Source organism: Taeniopygia guttata, chromosome 7 (genome assembly GCF_048771995.1).
Source record: "Taeniopygia guttata chromosome 7, bTaeGut7.mat, whole genome shotgun sequence".
Lineage (NCBI taxonomy): Eukaryota > Metazoa > Chordata > Aves > Passeriformes > Estrildidae > Taeniopygia > Taeniopygia guttata.
In genome coordinates, this window is record NC_133032.1 from 14,041,501 (window position 1) to 14,047,500 (window position 6,000).

The 6,000-nt window shown below is 36.1% G+C and overlaps 1 protein-coding gene across 4 annotated transcripts in view; it reads right to left on the bottom strand.

The window, feature by feature from the left end:
* The window catches only part of LOC100220775 (sodium channel protein type 2 subunit alpha), a 68,385-nt gene extending 66,793 nt beyond the window's left edge, over window positions 1-1,592 (bottom strand). For 2 of the 4 annotated variants that reach the window (XM_030277404.4, XM_030277403.4), the window contains exon 1: window positions 1,256-1,590. The gene's annotated coding sequence lies outside the window, so the exon portion shown is untranslated. Of the gene's footprint in view, window positions 1-1,255 lie in introns of all 4 variants that reach the window. The other 2 variants (XM_072932184.1, XM_072932183.1) reach the window with 2 other exon arrangements.
* Between the last annotated feature and the right edge of the window lie 4,408 nt (window positions 1,593-6,000).

Consider the following 6,000-nt stretch of genomic DNA (forward strand, 5'->3'; position numbering starts at 1 on the left):
TGGAGATGTGCAAGAGAGCAAATATTAAATATTAAACTGTTAGAGTTAAAAAGTCCCTTCTGAAACTGTTTCCTTGACAAGTCAATTATGAAAGCACAAACATGATACGTTTCTAAAACAAGCATCATTATTACTGATTATTTATCTTGGAGTTAAAGAAGGACACCCCAAGCACCATAAAGAATACAAATTAAAAACTTCTTTCTTTCACATCATTACTTCAGGTACAGGCCTTGCTTGCTACTCTGAATATCACCTGAGAGCTAATCCTGTTTTTTTTAAATCTATGCATTGAGGGGGTGATTTATAAATTGTGGGCTCCTTATTCTGCTGTATGGGCTTTTTTAAGGCATTTTTTTTCCTACTGTTTCCTTTTGGAGTAATTTCCAAATCAATACTAATATAACACATGTATCTCTAATGTCCATGTGTGTCTGTAGAACCACTAGTGAAAAAAAAGAATTCACGTATCAAAGTGATCTTCAGTAGATATTTTCCTTTTACCTTCAATAACTGACAGCTTTAATTATTATGACAACAATGAATGAGACAATAGAGGGGTGGGCAATGAAATGAAGAAATATAATTATTCTTGTGTTGAAATATATAAATAGTCCTATTAAGAAGCATATATTAAGCTTGACAGTAAAAATACAGACAAAATGCGAACTACACGTTTGGTGTGGACCTGTGGTTAATAAACAGTCAGTGAGTCCATTCTCTCCTACACACAACCATGAAAAAAAAGGCACAGAAAGAAAATATTTCCTTATATATTTTTTACTAAATTTAGCTAATAAGGGAATTTCTTCAAATACTACATATATGTACAGAAAACAGCATAGATTTTACCCCTGAATCATCAGAATCTGAGATGCTCAAAATCTTATGAGACCTTCTCTTCCTGAGTCTGAATATCACCAGATTTTTCTTCCTAGGAAACAAGGTCACTTCTATAAAATGCTTGTAATTAATGTTGTATACCTTGATTATAAAATGATATGATTTTGTGAGGAAGACTACTGCGTTACAACATCACAATCCGAGACCAGACATCAGATTTAACGGGGTTAAAAAGAAAAAAAAAATTACACCATCATCACAATCAGTCAGTACAAAATGGCTTTGAATTCCCCATTCCATCTTTGACTCTACCTTAACAGCAAAACAGAGGGTAAAATCCAGTTCCAAAATGTGGAAAAAATCACGTTGCCATGATTGATTATGAGTAAAATGAAACGTTTTGCCAGCTTACCTGATTGAAAGAGAATGAAAAATCACTGCAAAGCCCAGCATCCAAAAATAATAGAATATATGTCTCCTCTTGAAACAGTCCACATTTCGATCCACAAAGCCTTACTAATTGATCACAATTTCTGTATTCTCGGTGGAAAACACAGAGACCTTTCCAGAACCCTCTCAGCTTCTGCCTGCGCTTGCTGTTCTCAGTGATCGGTGGTGCCCGGCACAGCCGAGCACACACAGCGTATTGTGCGGAGGGGCCGCCGGCCGCGGGCGCAGCGCGGGCCCGCAGCACCTGACCGGCGGCTCCACCTACTGGTGGCGGGCCCGGCAGCGAGACACTGCGGGCAGGCGGCAGAGCCGACCACAGAGCCACGCTGCTCCTTCTCCTGAAAATTATTGCTTTTTAAAACCGCTGTCCCTATACACTGAACGCAGCATTTGGTTTTAAATGTGTTGTTTCTTTTAAAATGCACGGCAACGGTGGAATGTGCAAATAACAGACTCCCTAACTGCCTCCCTAATTGGTGTATCCCAGATAGGTACTTTCTTATTCATTAAATACTACCATGTATTTTTGGCACCATGTTCATGTCTTTCAAGTGTGTAAAATGCACTATGCTTATGTAAAAAGCAAAACTCAAAGTCTTTCCCTTAGACAGGCTTCCTGGGCACGTGTAGATTTACATCTAGAATTCCTCTGGCCATCCAGAGAAAAAATTATTAGAGTAGTGGCTCCAGCACCAGCCCCTCCATGGGCAGCAGTATTGAGTGAATAACATCCTTTGAGCAGCATATTGTTTTGTCCTGCCTGGCAGTTTGAGGAGTATTGTGTCTGTGGAAAATGAAGTGTAGAGATGCTGAACAGTGTCAGCAAGTGTGTTCAATATAATGACTCAACGCCTTGGGGCAGAGGTTGCTACAGATCCCACCTAATTGAAAATCAAGCTACCAGCTTTCATGTTCAGTCATGTGGGATTTCATAAACAAACATGATTCCACAAAACAAGAATAAATGAGTATAAGAAGCAATTAATATCTTGCTTTCTTGTAGCTCCTGTAGTTCCTTTAAATACCTTTTCTGCAGAGCTTAGAAACAGCCCTATTCTCTGTGTGACCCTCCCCTGGTCACACAGTTTGTTTTGGAAGCAAGGACCAGGGCAGCCAGCACGTATCCGCCCTGATGGCCTCTACCAAGTCACAACTGCACAGAGCAGTTGGCGTAGTGATAACTGCCCACACCTCATGTCCCATATCCCTCATATCAACAAAGATCCCCTTTGCAGCCAGCATTTATCCTAAAACATTTTGTGTCCATTTGTGAGTAGTCCTTTTGATTTGAGTTACACTTGCTGTGTGCTTGAGAGATATAAACACCAAATTCCTGAATCTGGCAGCAGGAGACAGAAATACATTTTCAGGGGATGTATGTATTCTGTATGTACAGAATAATTTCTGTATACTAAGCAAAAGAGATGTACCCTCACCTTCAAAATGTTTGGGTTTTGTAAACCTGGAGCATACAGGGACGCTCACACAAGTCCCACGTTTGCTTCAAAGAGACTTAGTGAGTGCAAACATACACCACAGTCCTAGTAAAAAAAAATTTTTAAAAAATTAGTTTTAATATTATAAACTTCCAGAAGTTAAGAAGGAATATATTTTTAATTGAAAAGTGTTCATTGTCTCTACAGCATAGATTTTGCCTTCATGGGATTATGTTAATTTAGCAAACCCATGAATGATGGAAAGCTGGTGTCTACATTTTAAATTGCTTAGGAACATTTTTTTGCAAACACATCATGTTTTGCAAATCAAACCAGTCATTGAATAGGACTTTCATTTGCTTACATTTTTTAATATATAATTTTTAACTTAAAAAAAATTATTGGGGGTCTTCGGAAATTTTCTTCAGAAAGTCTTTCTGTCATTGTCCATAGGTAATCATCATCTAGTAACATCAGAGAGTTAAAGGGGAATAATACATGTTGAATCTGTTCCTCCTGGAAAAATAAAGAAATGTGACTCTAAATAACAAACTATTTGAAATTTGTTTAAAAATAAAAAGCATAGTCCTTAATACTAACTGCATAATTCCAACAGAAAGAGGTATATGAAAAACAGTTTTGAACCTGAGCTGGTTCAGAGGTTTGATTCTTTGTTAAGTTTTAGATGAGTTTAGTCTTAGAATAGCTAACAGTTCAATTATCAATCTTCACACTAAAAGAAGAATACAGAAAATCTAAGTTTTGTTTGTAGAATTGCTCATGCCACACTAAGTCAAGATAAATGTTCATTTACAGAATCAGAGAATTGTGTTGGAAGGGATCTCTGGAAATCGTGTAGTCCAACCTCCCTGCTAAAGCAGGCTCACCTACAGCAAGCTGCAGGATCACATACAGCGGGGGGTTGAGTATCTCCAGGCAAGGAGGCCCCACAGCCTCTCTAGGCAGTCTGTTCCTGTGCTCTGTCACACTCAAACTAAAAAAGTTCCTCCTCATGTTCAGATGGAACTTCTTGTGTTTCACTTTGTGTCCACTGTCTCTTGTTCTGTCACTGGGCACCATCTGGTCCCATCTTCTTGACATTTGTCCTTAAGATATTGTATCCATTGATAAGATCCTCTCTTGGCCATCTCTTCTTCCAGGCTAACCAGGCCCATACATAGCTCACGTACAGCCTATATTCTTCTTTAATCATGTACAAACTTTGAATAATGTTCTTAAGAACTTGGAAATCTATCAGCAGAACAACAGGATGCAAATAGCTATATACATTTATAATATAAACGCATCAAACCATTTATATGGAACAACATAATTTTTAAATATGAAAATTTCATTTTAAAAACCCTCTATATTAAATGTATATCTGTGATAAATAGTATATATACAAAATATCTGTCCTCCCTTTCTTCTGCTTCACTAGATCCCACTGCCAGATCTGAAAACCAGAAGTGACTATTCAAAAGACAACAAATCAGATGCTTTGACAAAAGTAATTTATAACAATTCAGCCTGACACTTGTTTCAATTCAAATTATGATTACAACTTTTAATGAATCATCACTGAAAGTTCAACTCAGACATTGCATTTAAAAATGTAACTTGAAAAGCCCTGACATTTCTAAATAATATTTCTGGGAATCCTACTCCAGGTGCAGTTTTTCTCCTGGTAAAGACTGAAGCTTTTCAAGCAAAGCTATCCAGTCACTTTTAACTAAACTGCTGAAATACAAATGCTGAAATATCTTAGTTCCAAAGAGAAAAATAATTTTGAAGTGTTAATTATGAATGAATACAGCCCCAGTACAGGGTTTCATAAGGGCAGTCCCTGTACATAGCTCACATGTAAGTTTTCAGCAATTAAGTAATCTACTTGTTTAAACACCAAATATTTTATTTGATAAACACAATTCTTCTTTGTCAGCAATTCTCCTTAATAATTCTCAGGCACTGTTGTGAACTAACATACTTAAAGGCACTAAAATATAAAACCAAAATATAAAATATTATAACTATTCCTTCAACCACTTACCAACATTATCTTTCAAAAGATATCAAAATTGCAGTATTTAGCAAAGTGTAATAAACATGACTTTAATTCAAGTTCAACACTGGCTAATATAAGTGCATAAATCTCTTCAGCTTCTCTCTTTTTTTCTCCTTTTATGCCTAGTGTGCCAAATGAAAAAAAGATCCGCTTTTAATGAATTTTGTACCAGCTACTAATGCATATTAACAAGCCACGGACCTGACATAGTAGCTTTTCAACTAATAATCTGCATTTTTACTTGAGAATATATTTTAACAGGCCATAGAGCATATTATCTGAAAAATTAGCTGCTTTAAATTATTCCTAACATCGTAATAAAGATATATGATCTGCAAACTGTACTTTAATGGCTATAGATTTTAATAATAACAAAATTATTTTAACATTATGTTATTAAATAATAGTTAAACCCTCAAACTCTTGTGGAAGAACCAATAAGAAGGCCATATGCAAGTGGACTCCATTGTGATAATTCCATTCATTCAGTAAAAATGAACCAAAAGTAAGTTACAAAGCATAAAACACCCCAACAACCTTTCATATGGACCTAAGCGCTTCCAAAATATTGATCTCAGGTTACAAGTTTCCTGTCATTCAGATGAATTACAATCACAATCATAAAGTTATCATGAGCTGAACAAAATGTACACAACAATCACCACTTAGCAATATCTTAAAATGTTCACTTATAAATGCACATACTCTGTTCATATATTTAGAAAGAGTAGGAATCTTGTGTATCTACATTTTGAAGAAATAAAATAATTGTATTAAACTGATGCCTAAATTCAAGATAATTACCAGCAAACAATAATAAAATAACTGATCAATAAAAAAAATTTCTTATGCCAGTGATCCTCAAGGTGGAGGTGGGCCTAACAGCATCACTATTGGTCTTCAGGAGCTTTGCAGCCAACCTCACTTGGCATTGTTCTCTGCTCAGGGAGGGATTTGGTGAAAAGTTCTATAGATTAACTGGAAAAATGTAGCTTTCCTGCCATATGTGTTCTAAACATTTCTATCCTCTAATATGTAGTAGGCACTGCATCTGCTGCCACTGCAGAAATAGTTAACAAATTTCCAAGTGCTAGAAGCAATACCCTTTCTAATTTGCTAATCTTGCTTGATAAGGTTTTCTTATTTTATATCAATTTCATCAGAACATAGGAGAATCATAGAAGGCAACAAATTTATTAGGGAATA